Source organism: Urocitellus parryii, chromosome 6, assembly GCF_045843805.1.
Source record: "Urocitellus parryii isolate mUroPar1 chromosome 6, mUroPar1.hap1, whole genome shotgun sequence".
Classification (NCBI taxonomy): domain Eukaryota; kingdom Metazoa; phylum Chordata; class Mammalia; order Rodentia; family Sciuridae; genus Urocitellus; species Urocitellus parryii.
The window spans coordinates 141,108,162-141,122,880 of NC_135536.1; positions in this window are offsets into that span (position 1 = coordinate 141,108,162).

The following is a 14,719-nucleotide window of genomic DNA, read 5'->3' on the forward strand; positions in this document are numbered from 1 at the left end:
CAAGAATATAGGCAACAATAAATGTTGTCAAGGATGTGGAGTAAAAGACTCACTCATACATTGCTGGTGGGACTGAAAATTGGTACAACTACTATGGAAAGCAGTGTGGAGATTCGTCAGAAAACTTGGAATGGAACCATCATTTGGCACAGCTATTCCACTCCTCAGTTTATACCCAAAGAACTTAAATCAGCATACTACAGTGATGCAGCCATATCAAGGTTTAGCAGCTCAATTTACAATAACTAAACTATGGAACCAATCTAGGTGTCCTTCAATAGATGAATGGATACAGAAAATGTGATATGAGTAAATGGATGGAGTTAGAGAATATTATGCTAAGCAAAATAAGCCAATCTCCCAAAACCAACAGCTGAATGCTATCTCTATATGCAGATGCTAATTCACAATGGAGGGGGAGGGCACTAGAGATGAATAGAGTTACCTCAAATTAAGTAGAAGGGAGTGAAGGGAGGGCAGGGCAGGGCATGTGGGGATAGGAAGCATAGTGAATGAAACAGACATCATTATTATTATTATTATGTGTGTGTGTGTGTGTATATATATATATATATATATATATATATATATATATATATCTGCATGACCAATGTGATTCTACAACATGTACAATCAGTAAAAAGAGAAATTATACCCCATGTATGTATGATACATCAAAGTGCATAAATGCATTCTACTGTCATGTATAACTAATTAAAACAAATTTTAAAAAAATTAAAAATCCAATCTAACATCTGACCTATAATTGAAGTTTACAAACCTTTTACACGTACTATGATAATTAATGGGAGGCTTAAATCTATCTTCTTGCTATTTGTTTTCTGTCTTATTGATTATTGCTTCCCCTTTTCATTTTTTCTGCTTTGTTTGGATTAATGGAAATTTTATGATTCAGTTTTGTTTCCTTTCTTGGCTTATTATCCCCAAACATATTGCTTTGTTATCTAAGTGGTTGTTTATGGGTTATAGCATACGCTTTTATTCATTCAGTTTCACTCTGAGTGTTGTTATATGTTTTCACATATTAGTGCAAGAAAAGAGCACACTTACATTTCTCCCTCTTAGCTTTTTGTTATTTATAAAATGTAGATCTACATATGTTTTAAACTTTCATACTACAATGTTTTAAGCAGTGTGTTACCTTTCCACAAATTTAACTCTTTTGTTGAATACATTTAGGATTTTGGTATTCTGATGTACTTCATTTTGTAGATTGACAATTTTCTTACAATTTTTTTCTTTTACCTGAAAAATGTGCTTTGGGGTTTCCTGCATTGCAATTCTTCTGGTGATGAAAATTTTCTTATTTTTTTTTTATTTCTTTAAGTCTTGTTTATATTTGATGGTCCCTTTCTACTTTGGGCTGTTATATTTTTCTTTTATGTTTTTTTTCTCTTTATTTTTCATTTGTTCTTCCTGTCTTTTGGTTGGATGCTTTGTGCTGACCTGTCTTTCAGTTCACTATTCCTCTGTTCTGCTGGGCATAATCTTCTCTTTAACTCATGAGAGAATAGATAGTGTATTTTTTCAGTTCTAAAGTTTCAATTTACAAATTCCTGTCCTCTGATGAAATTTCTTATCTTTTTTCCCATTTAATCATAACAATTTTAACTCAATTATCTGGATCTCCTGTAGGTCTCTTCTATGACCTACTAAGAAACATTTTTTTAAAAAAATAATTTGTCTGTGTGGTGTTTTAATTCTCATACTAATCTTTTTGAATACATGACTTTATAGATGGCACAACATGGGGCTTATGGATGATGCCATCCTCCTCTGAAAAGAGTATGGTTTTCTCCTGGGAAGCAAACAGGGACTGCAGATCCCTATAGTCTTGTTGGTGTTTGATTTTAGTGCTTGGGGTTGGCATAGTTTGGGTCTGTGATTACTCCTAAGCCCTGTCTTCTAAGAGCTGGTGCTTTTCATGATTCTGTGGCATTTATTCCCATCTCATGACCCTTTCAGGATCATGGACCTCTACACTTTATTCCAAAGCCCCTCTGAGGTATTGAGGATTAAACCCCAGCACAGTCTTTCTGGCAACACACAGCTGCTGAAATCTCTGCTATTCTGCTGCTGCCGCAGTCAGGCTGGGCAAATAATGGAGAGATGACAAGCAACTTGAAGGTTGAAGCAGGAACTACTTTATTGCGAGTGAACTCAGCAGGAACTGAGGGAGAACTTAAAGTAGCGGGCTCCTAAGGTAGCGGAACCGCTTCTCTCTGGGACAGCAGAGGTATATATACCTAACTAATTACACACAGCTTGACTCAATTAACATAATCTAGATACAGCAGTCAGCCAATAAGGAATCCTCATCATCTTAATGGCTCGCTGGTGTTGCTTTACAAACTACTCCTCCTGGGAAACTGCCAGGCGCCATCTTGACTTGATTTGCATCCCCCAAATGCCACCACTTCCAATTGCTGCACTTTTGAACTCTTAGTCTTCCATATTTAGGTCAAATTCAGCCAATGGCTTGATAGAATGGTTAATGCTCTATATGCCCCTATTCTCCAGGATTTTGGAATTCTAACTTCTATATCTTTACTACAGTAAAACCAAAAACAGACAACAACAACAACTAAAATCTCTCTGCTTGGCCTTTGGTTTCCTCAACAGAACATTGGGAAATGTCTTTGTGGGCTGCAACTGTCAAGGCTGACAAATACCTTTGGGTCCCATGTCTCACCACCGTTTGCTCCAGATGCCAAATGTGAAGCAATGGGACTTGTTTTCCCAGCTGAGTTTTGGTCTTGCCTTGGTCTCAATCCCTCTTTCTTATGCTTCTTTTCTTCCATTTTGAAATGCAATATTTAATATGTCCATTTTACATTGGATATATGTAACTTACTTTTGATCTTTACAGAGGAAGGTTTGCCTTAATTCTTTCAGGTGAGTTTAGAATTGGACTTTTGAGCAATGCTTGAAATGTGAAGGTTATGGGGATCTCAGAGGTGCACTCAATGTGTATTTCTTTTCTTTTTCTTTTTTTTTAAGAGAGAGAGAGAGATAATTTTTTTAATATTTATTTTTTAGTTTTCGGCGGGCACAACATCTTTGTTTGTGTGTGGTGCTGAGGATTGAACCCTGGCCGCAGGCATGCCAGGCAAGCGCACTACTGCTTGAGCCACATCCCCAGCCCCTCTCAATGTGTATTTTATTGTGAGATGGGCATAAGCTTTTGAAGACCAGGGGAAGAATGTTATGGTTTGGATCTGGAATATTCCCCCTAAAGTTCATGTGTTAGGAATTGCAGCAATATTTAGAAGTAAAAAGATTGGATTATGAAAGCTATGATTTCATCAGTAGATTAATTCATTTTATGCATTAATAACTTGAAGAGACTACTGGGTGGTGACCAGAGGCAGGTGGGCAGTGGCTAGTCATTAGGGACATGGCCTTGGATGGACTATATCTGTTAGGGATATGGCCTTGGATGGACTATGTCTGTCCCCAGTTCTTCATATCTCTCTCTCTCTCTCTCTCTCTCTCTCTCTCTCTCTCTCTCTCTCTCTCTCTTTCTCTCTCTCTCCCTCTCCTCCACTCTCTCTCCATTTCCTGGTTGTTGTGAGCTAGTATGTTTCTTCCACCATAATATTTTTGCTTTGGCAGCCAGCCAATCATGGACTGAATCCTCTGAAACTGTGGGCCAAAATAAATCTTTACTCCTCTAAGTTGTTCTTGTCAAGTATTTTTGTCACTGAAATACAAAGCTGAATCACAGTCTTCATGGAAAAAACTAAGGTAAATGTGAGCTTCCTGTGTGCTTCTCTCTCCTCAGGGTTCACAGTTGTACCATCCCACCTCTGTTGATTTTTCTTCAATGAATTCCGACAGTTGTTTCATACATAGTTGTCAGTGGGAGGTTTAGTCCTACTCAGGCTGATCCATCTGTTGTAAAACTAGAAATCTGTTATGCTCCTTGTGTGTTATCTTGCAATTTGGTGAATCCTGTATTAGAGAATGCTTGAAATCCTACTTTGTCATTTCCCACAGAAGACTTAAATAAGAAAACACACACACATATGTGTGTGTGTGTTTCATTAAGATACTTAGTTTAAGAAATGTAAAATCATCTTCTCTTCTTAACTTTTAAAGCTATATATAATCTCTACTGCCAGGTATTTGGTTTATTACTTGACTTAGAAAGAGTTGGACCTGTTCCTATTTAGTTACTCAAAAATTTTAAGAAGTCAGAGTAAGAATAAAATAGTATCATGTGATATTATAAAAAGTATGAGGTTAGAGTAAAATTCTAAAGACTCTTGAAAGACAGCAAACTTTTACTTCTCTAATCTTTCTTGTCAGATCTTTTGGTCATAGCAACAACAACAACAAAAAAAAATCTGACTAAAAGAGAAATTGGTAGAGAGGAGGGGCGCCAATGCTGTTACTAACCTGGCCATTGCTGTGACTCAGCTTCTGATCCTTTTGGAGCTTTTTGGAATTTGTGGGAGGGATTTGGAAAATTTAGTGACACAATCTGGAAAATTTTTATAGATTTAAGTGGAGCTTTAAGGATGTTTCTGGTGCAAGATCAGAAGATCATAATGCTGATAGAACTGTGGACAGTATAGACTGGGATCATGAGGTTTCAAAGAAGAAGGAGGACTTTATTGGAAGTGGGAGTAGATACTTTCTGTTATCTGGATAAGAAGCTGTCTACATTTTTCCCATGTCCTGAGACTTTCTATGAGGTTGAATTTAAAGGTGAAGAAACAACTAATCTGGCAGAAGAAAGTTTAAGGCAGCACAGTCTTCAGTGGGTGGCATGTTATTGAAGGTGGCTTCTAGCCAAGTTTAGTATGATAATCAGGAGCAGAAAGCAAGGCAGAAATCTTGAAAATTTCAAGTTTAGCCAGAAAACTGTGAGTAAAACTAGAGCTAAAAAAATTGTGGTAGTTAAAAAGAATGTAACCATGAAAGTGATGCTGCTGAGTACTTTATTCAGAAACAAAAGGAAAAATGGCTTGAAAACACCTCAGGAATTGCCAAGACCACAACCATCTCAGACTCAAAGGTGTAAAAGTAAACATTCCTTTGAGCAGAGAGCAGTGGGGCACCCTATTTGTATAAGGGGGCCTATGAAGTTGTTTAACCATGGTCAGCTACCCAGGCACTAGAATATGCTGCGGCTGTGTTCCCTGCAGGCTGGATACTGCTCAAGATGGTGGAAGACTTTGGTAACAATCACATGATGCTGGTTCTGCAGGAATACAGGGTGCTGGAGTTAGGGATCATGGAGGGTTCCACTAAGACTTGAAAGGAAGTCCTGGTAGGCCAGGCAAAGTGCAACAGGGTTGTAGTCCCTGTGGGCTGCCCTTGAGAGGGACTTCATGAAGAAGTAAGCCAAAACTGCAATAAAGACCCCCAAGATTAAGACATGCCAGTAATGTGGGATACCTCCTGAGGAAATCTTCAGGAGTAGAGCAGAAGCAAACCAAGAGAGTGGCCACATGGGCTACAACCAGCAAAGCCATTAGAGTGGAGCTACATAAGCCCATTGGAAAGAATATTACAATGCCATGTGCTCCTGATGCTGGACATGGCATTAAGGACTTGTTTGCCCAGGTGGGTTTTGGTCTTGCTTTGGTCCCATCCATTCTTGCTATGTACCTATTTCCTCCTTTTGAAATGGAAATGTTTACTCTTGTGCATGTATATATTGGAGGTAGATAACTTGCTTTTGATTAGTAGAGGCCTCATGGTGAGAGTTTTTCATGCAGGTCAGAGGAAACTGGACTTTTTGGTCAATCCTTTAATTGTTGATACTATGGGAATTCTTGGAAATGCACTAAATTTATTTTTCATTGAAAGATGAGCATGAACGTTAGAGGACCATGGGTAGAATGTTATGCTTTAGATATGAGGTGTCCCCCCAATTCTCATTTGTGTGACAATACAAGAATATTTAGAGGTGAAATGATTGGGTTGCAAAGCCTTAACCTAATCAGTTCATGTAACTGTAGGCAGGTATGGTGTGGCTGGAGAAGGTGGGACAAAGAGCTAACTAAAATACCCTACATTGATTTATAATTATAAATAGTCATTTGGATAAAGAATATATTCACAGAAGAACTTTCTAGATTGCCCTTCAGTTGTTTTTAGGTAAAAGACCAACCGTGACCAGAGAAGGATGCTCATGCCCTAAGCCAGTCCAAAGTGTCTCTCCTATCAGTCTTGGGAGTGTTGGGAAATATGGAAGAAACAGGTAGGGAGGAGCACAGCATGTAGAGCATAAGGAAGGAAGGACTCTGAAGGTCCAATCAGACACCCCATAGGTTTTGTGTAGATCTACCAGCTCAGAAAATATTTCAAGAATATTTTTCCCCAGAACCTAAAGAACTGGGAGTAAGAACTGGCCTGCTGTGGGAAGTGCCAGCAGAAAGAGCCAAGAGAGATTTTTCTTTTTCCTACTCCACTGCTATGAACCCTTTCAGGAGAAAGGAGAAGAGATTTAATAATCCCCAGTTAAACTCAAATCACAATCTGTTGTTGGGAGATCATTTATAATATGACATAAGATGTAATCCAAGTCATCACCCTAACTTTAAATGAGGAATACTATTGTTACTAGCATTAATAGATCTTGTTTATCCCACCTTTTTACTTTCAAGACTCCTTAAGCCCCGGTGGAGCAGAAACTTGCCAAAGCCTAGACCCTGGTGCAGGACCACCCCTTCTGACCAGTGGACTACTGTGGGAGACGAGATCTAGCCCAGACCACCACACCAGCCCACACAGGTTCCAAAATCTCAGTAGGCCTGGTTCACCCCTCCCCCAGCAGGGCAGAGACCACCAGAGCCTAGCCTTTGGCACAGGACTGCCCCTTCCTATCAACAGACTACCACCAAAGGTCAAACCCAGCAGCCCAGATCCACCCACTCCAACCTGGTCCCAGATCCAGGATGCAGTAGCATCCATTGAGGGACACCAGCAGGGTCTGGAAGCTCAACATCAAGGTGAGGTACAGACAATCTGCACAGGTACTACAAGAATATAGAGAAGAAACTGTAGTATCTCAGATCCACACTGCAAGAAAGGAAGACACATAGACAACATGAAAAAACAAGGGAAGAAAGTGCCCAAACAAATCAGGACACTTAATAACAGAACCTTTGGACAGCAAAGTTGATGAAATGTTAGAGAAGTAATTCAGAAGGTTCATAATTAAAATGATCTGTGAATTAAATGAGCAAATATAAGCAAAATTGATCACTCCAACAATGAGATAAGAGAGAAAATATAGGTAGCAAGATTACTTCAAGAGAGAGATAAAGACCCTGAAAAAAACAGAAATCTTGAAATGAAGGATACAATAAATACAATAAAAAAACTCAATAGAAAGCATAACCAACAGACTACACCATTTGGAAGAAAGATCATCAGTTAATGAAGACAAAGAATACAATCTGGAAAATAAAGTTGATCACACAGTGAAGAAAGTTAGAAACCATGAGCAGAACATCTAAGAATTATGGGACAGCATCAAAAGACCAAATCTAAAAGTTATTGGGATAGAGGAAGGCACAGGGTTTCAAACCAAAGGAATGCACAATCTCTTCAATGAGATAACATTAGAAAATTTCCCAAGCATGAAGAACAAATTGGAAAACCAAATACAAGAGGCTAACAGGACACCAAATGTACAAAATTACAACAGATCTACACCAAGGCACATTATAATGAAAATGCCTAGCATACAGAATAAGGATAGAATCTTAAAAGCTACAAGAGAGAGGAATCAGATCACATATAGGGGCTGACTAATTCATATCTCAGCAGATTTTTCAACCCAGACCTACAAAGCCAGGGGATCATGGAACAACATATATCAAGCTCTGACAGAAAATGGATGCCAACCAAGAATCTTATACCCAGCAAAACTAAGTCTTAGATTTGATGATGAAATAAAAATCTACCATGAAAAACAAAAGTTAAAAGAATTTACAACTAGAAAGCTTGAACTAAAGAACATCCTCAGCAAAATATTCCAAGAAGAGGAAATGAAAAACAATGATGAAAATTAGCAGAGGGAGGAATTACACTGAAGGAAAATCTAATCAGAAGAGAAACCAAGTCACATTAAATATCAAAATAAACAAAAATGTCTGGGAATACAAATTATGTTTCAATAATAAAAAAGTAGAGATACTACCCTGCATTCTATCAGATCATAATGGAATGAAATTAGAAATCAATGATAAAATAAGAAATAAAAAATCCACTCTAACACCTGGAGAATAAATAATATGCAACTGAATGAACAATGGGTTACCAAAGACATCAAGGAGGAGATTAAAAAATTTTTAGAGGTGAATGAGAACACAGATACAACATACCAAAATCTCTGGGACATTATGAAAGCAGTTTTAAGAAGAAAGTTCATTGCATGGATTTCATCCCTTAAAAGAAGAAAAAGTCAACAAACAAATGACTTAACACTACATCTCAAAGCCCTAAAAGAAGAACAAATCAACACCAAAAGCAGAAGACAGGAAATAATTAAAATCAGAGCTGAAATCAATGAAATTGAAACAAAAGAAAAAATTGAAAAGATTGACAGAACAAAAAGTTGGTTCTTTGAAAAAATAAATATTATTGACACACCCTTAGCCATGCTAACAAAAAGGAGAAAACTCAAATCACTAACATTCATGTTGAAAAAGTATATATCACAACAGACACTACAGAAATACAGAAGATAATTAGAAATTACTTTGAAAACCTGTACTCCAATAAAATAGAAAATATCAAAGGCATCAACAAATTTCTAGAGTCATATAATTTGCCCAAATTGAATCAGGATGATATACACAATTTAAACAGATCAATTTCAAGTGATGAAATATTAGATGCCTTCAAAAGCCTACCAACCAAGAAAATCCCAGGACTGGCCAGATTCATAGCCAAGTTCTACAAGACCATTAAAGAAGAACTAATACCAATACTCTTCAATTTATTCCAGGAAGTAGAAAAGGAGGCAGCACTTCCAAACTCATTCTATGAGGCCAATATTACCCTGATCCCAAAACCAGGCAAAGACACATCAACAAAAGACAACTTCAGACCAATATCTATAATGAACATAGATGCAAAAATTCTCAATAAAATTCTGGCAAATCGAATACAAAAACCTATCAAAAAGATTATGCACTATGATCAAATGGATTCATCCCAGGGAAGCAAGATTGGTTCAACATACGGAAATCAATAAATGTAATTCATCACATCAATAGAATCAAAGAATCATATGATCATCTCAATAGATGCAGAAAAACCATTTGTCAAAATATAGTACCCATTTATGTTCAAAACACTAAAAAAAATTAGAGATAACAGGAACATATCCCAACATCATAAAGGCTATGTATGCTAAGCAACAGGCCAAAATCATTCTTAGTGGAGAAAAATTGAAGGCATTCCCTCTAAAAACTGGAACAAGATAGGGATACCCTCTTTTAACATAGTTTTTGAAACATGGACCAGAGCAATTAGACAGACAAAAGAAATTTAAGGGATACACATAGGAAATGGAGAACTCAAATTGGCACTATTTGTTAATGACATGATTCTATACCAGAAGACCCAAAATGTTCCACCAGAAAACTTGTAGAACTAGTAAATGAATTCAGCAAAGTAGCAGGATATAAAATCAACACCCATAAATCAAAGGCATTTCTGTGTATCAGTGACAAATCCTCTGAAAGGGAAATGAGGAAAACTACCTCATTTACAATAGCCTCAAAAAAATACTTGAGAATCAACTTAATGAAAGAGGTGAAAGATCTATATAATGAAAATTACAAAACTCTAAAGAAAGAAATCAAAGAAGACCTTAAAATTTGGAAATATCTACCTTGCTTTTGGATAGGCAGAATTAATATTATCAAAATGACCATATTTCCAAAAGCACTTTATAGATTTAATGCAATTTCAATTAAAATCCCAATGACATTCCTCATAGAAATAGAAAAAGCAATTATGAAATATGTTTGGAAAAATTAGAGACCCAGAATAGCTAAAGCAATTCTTAGCAGAAAGAGTGAAGCAGGTGGCATCACTATACTGGACCTTAAACTATACTACAGAGCAATAGTAACAAAAACAGCATGGTATTGGCATCAAAACAGACTGGTAGATCAATGGTACAGAATAGAGGACACAGAGACTAACCCACAAAATTACAATTATCTTATATTAGACAAAGTTGACAAAAACATGTATTGGAGAAAAGATATCCTCTTCAACAAATGGTGCTGGGAAAACTGGAAATCCATATGCAACAAAATGAAATTAAACCCCTATCTCTCACCATGCACAAAACTCAACTCAAAATGGATCAAGAACTTAGGAATACAACCAGAGACCCTGCATCTAATAGAAGAAAAAGTAGGCCCTAATCTCTATCATGTGGGATTAGGCCCCAACTTCTTTAATAAGACTCCTTTGGTACAGAATTAAAATCAAGTATCAATAAATGGGATGGACTCAAACTAAAAGTTTCTTCCCAATAAAAGAAAAAATCTGTTAGTTAAATAGAGAGCCTACATCTTGGGAGCAAATCTTTAGCCCTCACACAACAGATAGAGCACTAATCACTAGGGTATATAAAAAAACTCAAAAAGCTAAACACCAGAAACCAAATAACCCAATCAATAAATGGGCCAAGGACCTGAATAGACACTTCTCATTAGATGACGTACAATCAATCAACAAACACATGAAAAAAATGTTCATCATCACTAGCAATTAGATTAATGCAAATCAAAACCACTCTAAGATTTCAACTCACTCCAGTCAGAATGGCAGCGGTTATGCATACAAACAACAATAAGTGTTGGCAAGGATGTGGGGAAAAATGTACACTCATACACTGCTGGTGGGACGGCAAATTGATGCAGCCAATATGGAAAGCATTATGGAGATTTCTTCGAAAATTGGGAATGGAACCACCATTTGACCCATCTGTCCCTCTCCTTGGTCTCTACCCAAAGGACTTAAAAACAGCATACTACAGGGACACAGCCACATCAATGATTATAGCAGCACAATTCACAATAGCTAAACTATGAAACCAACCTAGATGCCCTTCAATAGATGAATGGATAAAAAATGTGGCATATATACACAATGTAATATTACTCAGCAATAAAAGAGAATAAAATCATGGCATTTGCAGGTAAATGGATGGAGTTAGAGAAGATAATGCTAAGTGAAGTTAGCCAATCCCCAAAAATCAAATGCTGAATATTTTCTTTGATGTAAGGAGGCTGATTTACAGTGGGATAGGGAGAGGGAGCATGGGAGGAATAGACAAACACTCTAGACAGGGCAGACTGGTTGGAGGGGAAGGGTCAGGGCATGGGGTTATTAATGATGGTGAAATGTGATGATCATTATTATCCAAAGTACAGGTATTAAGACACGAATTGATGTGAATATACTATGTATGTAACCAGAGATATGAAAAATTGTGCTCTATGTATGTAATAAGAATTGTAATGCATTCTGCTGTCATACATAAATAAAAAAGAAATTTTAAAAAGACTTCTTAAGAAGTCTTAAGACTTAACTTCTGTCTTATTCCAACCTTTGACTATGAATTCCTAGACTGATACTTTTAACTATATTTACTACAGTTTAGGTGGAATGGGGTGTTCCATTGCTTCTGAAGTTTTATTGGCATATATATGAATTATATGAGATACTTTTTTCACCTCAAAAATAGGAAAACCATATCATCATGAAGGTAATATGCTTCTTAAAACACACAAGCTTAAATCATGCAAACTATGTTAAAAAGAAATTTCACACTTTAAAAAATAAGAGGTGCCAGTATTTTAGACTCTGCTGAACATTAGCACTCCTGGACACTGTAACTTTGATGAATATATTAGATCCTACAAGTTATTGATAGTGTTTGATTTAAATGGTAGAGTACTGTTGAGAGCTATCATGGGCTGTGTGTGGACTGTGTTACACATTGCAGCCAATGAGGGGACAGGTCTGGCACTGGGAACTTCCCATGGCACCCCCCACAGGGATAGACCACCTGATGCAGGTGAACTTCCCTCTCAGCTTTGCCAAAGCTCCCACACAGCACCTGAGATGGGTGTGACCTGCCAAGATGCCAATTAACTTGCTAAATCCAAGACTCTACCCTTGAAACCTTACCCCTGCCTTTGATGTATCCCTTTAAATAAACCACTTGAGCCATTTTTCAGTTCAGCTCCAGCTTCTGTGTGGGCTGGGCCTATCAGGAGCTCCCCTTTTGAAACTATCTTTCAGACTTTGTCTTTTGGTCTTTACTAATAATTCTAGACTTTATTTCTCAGGTGGTTTACACTCTCCTTGGCAGGGAGAAAAAACCCCCAAAGGAGGCACTGGTTGCCTTGCCATAGAATACTCAGGACAAAGTCCACTAAACAATGCTACATGCCATAAGACATAGTTCCTAGGGATGTCAATGTACTAAAGAGATCTGAGGAAATGCTCTGCTCAGTAGTGCAGGATGTAGTGTGTGAAGCTGTTGATATTTGACCTGATGTCATCCAGTCCGGTCTGACTTAACCCGGAAGCTTAGGAATAAATAACTATGTAACAGTCATCAATTGATAGATGACTTAATACAGAACTCAGCTAGCAACTATTTTCTAAATTTGTCCCTCATCTTTCAACAAACTTGTTTTGCAGAGTGATGATGAAATATATAACATCTTTCTCTTAAGGAAAGTCTTCTAGTAAATCAAGTGGGAACATGAAAACATTGGGACTTGGTAGGAAAAAAATATGTAGCCATCATCTACTTAGAGCCTGGATTCTTAACAGATGCAAAGGACTCTGCTATAGATATTCTACAGGGAAGATGTATAGAAATTAAAAGTAAACCCAATTATGTAAGTAATCAAAGAACACTCTTATATAGAAGTTCATGGTGAAAGGAGATGTCCTCATGGAGATGGCAGAACCACTCTGGGCAACTGGTTCACATGTCATTTATGATTTAATGTATCTGGTTTGTTGGTGCATCATGAAATGGAATTTTTCATGTGGGTGATGAACATTACCAAAATATACACGTAAGACCGAGCACTGTAAAGAATCTTCCCTGGGTATTTCCCACTGTATTAATTTCCTCTTTTCTTGTAAACTCCTGTTCAGAAGTTCACCAAGACTGAATGGACAGTTTTTATCTGATACAGGCAGTCGTTGAAAATGTGCCAAATACAGACATAAGCAGTAAACCCTCCAACTAACAACTTGGGGGTAGCATCCTGGGGACAATAAGCAACGAGGTAGAAAACAGAATGTGGTTGACCTCTTATTCTAAATTGCTCCTTTTGATCCAACTTGTGCTTGGTAGAATAATGGACAATTTTGAGAAGCTATATTGAAGCCCTGGTCTTTAAAAAACAGCAGGTGCTGTGAATACCTACAGATTTTCTTCCACTAATGTGGGAACAGGGATATAAACCCACTGGTTTCATTGAACAATTGTAATTTAATACAAGCTGCCAAATTTGACCATGATCCATGTTATAGGGTATTGTATGTTTTGTTGCCAGATGAGAAAAATGAATTTATCTGTAAATCTTAGGCAAGAAGGAGAAATACATTCTCATTTTGCAACATTTATTTCCTCATGTAATTGGTTAAGGCTGTACTTGGCTGTGTATCCAATTCAGCCAATAAAAATACATTTGATAGTGCTGCTTGGCAAACCCCACTGTAAGGACTTCAATTGAATCCCCACATGCCCCTGCCTGCTCAATACTTTTCTCCTCTCCATCTTTTCAACTTCATTGGAAATGATACATTATAAACAGATATATTTATCTTCTAGCGAATCCCAAATGGATGGAATAAAGAGCTTGACACCAATTTTAAGCTTTTCTTTTTTTCTTTTCCTAATCATTTATTGCAGAAGAAAAATAGCCCTACAAAAATGGATTTTGTACCACATGCTCAATAAATCCTAGATGTATTTCTCTTATTCTCTGTCCTACTAGAAACATGGCTCTATGAAGATTAATATTAAAGTCAGCCCAAGGCTGAGCACTAGATTTGAGCAGTGACAAATTCCTTACCATTTCCCCACAGATCTTTTATTTTTTCTGCTAAGTTGTGAATTTCAAGCATGCCCTCTAAGTACACAGAGTGGAAAAACAAACCTGTCAATAGCTATAAAACAAAACTTTTTGACCTCTGATCGACACAGTGAAAGGATTTGATTTTTTGGCATGTTATTTGAACTTTCATCTTACTAAAATTTTTTTTTTGGTGCTTTCTGCAAAATTTAGATGACTCAGAGTTGAAGTTCATTCTAGTATCTTGAGAAGAGAACAGAAAGTAAAATGAAACTTGAAAGTCATTCTTCCTTCAATTTCTAATTTTAATGGTGAAATAGATTTTTAAAATAAGAATTAGAGTGCTGGTGGCAGGCCTTCCCTGGCCCCTGGGGCTCAGCCCCGAGTTTCTTGTTCTGCATGTCAAAGTGGCCAGCTCACAGGGTCGTGAAGCAGGCTTGCAGTTTCATGTTTATCTGCCTCAGACATATGTGCCTTTTTGGGAACATCTTGGCCTTCTCGGAGCTTTCTGATAAGGGACGGTCACGGTAACCCAAGAGTAGCAGGTGTTATTCCTCCCCTGTTTTGGCTAAATTTCCACTGCAGTTATAGAAAGTATATAAGGG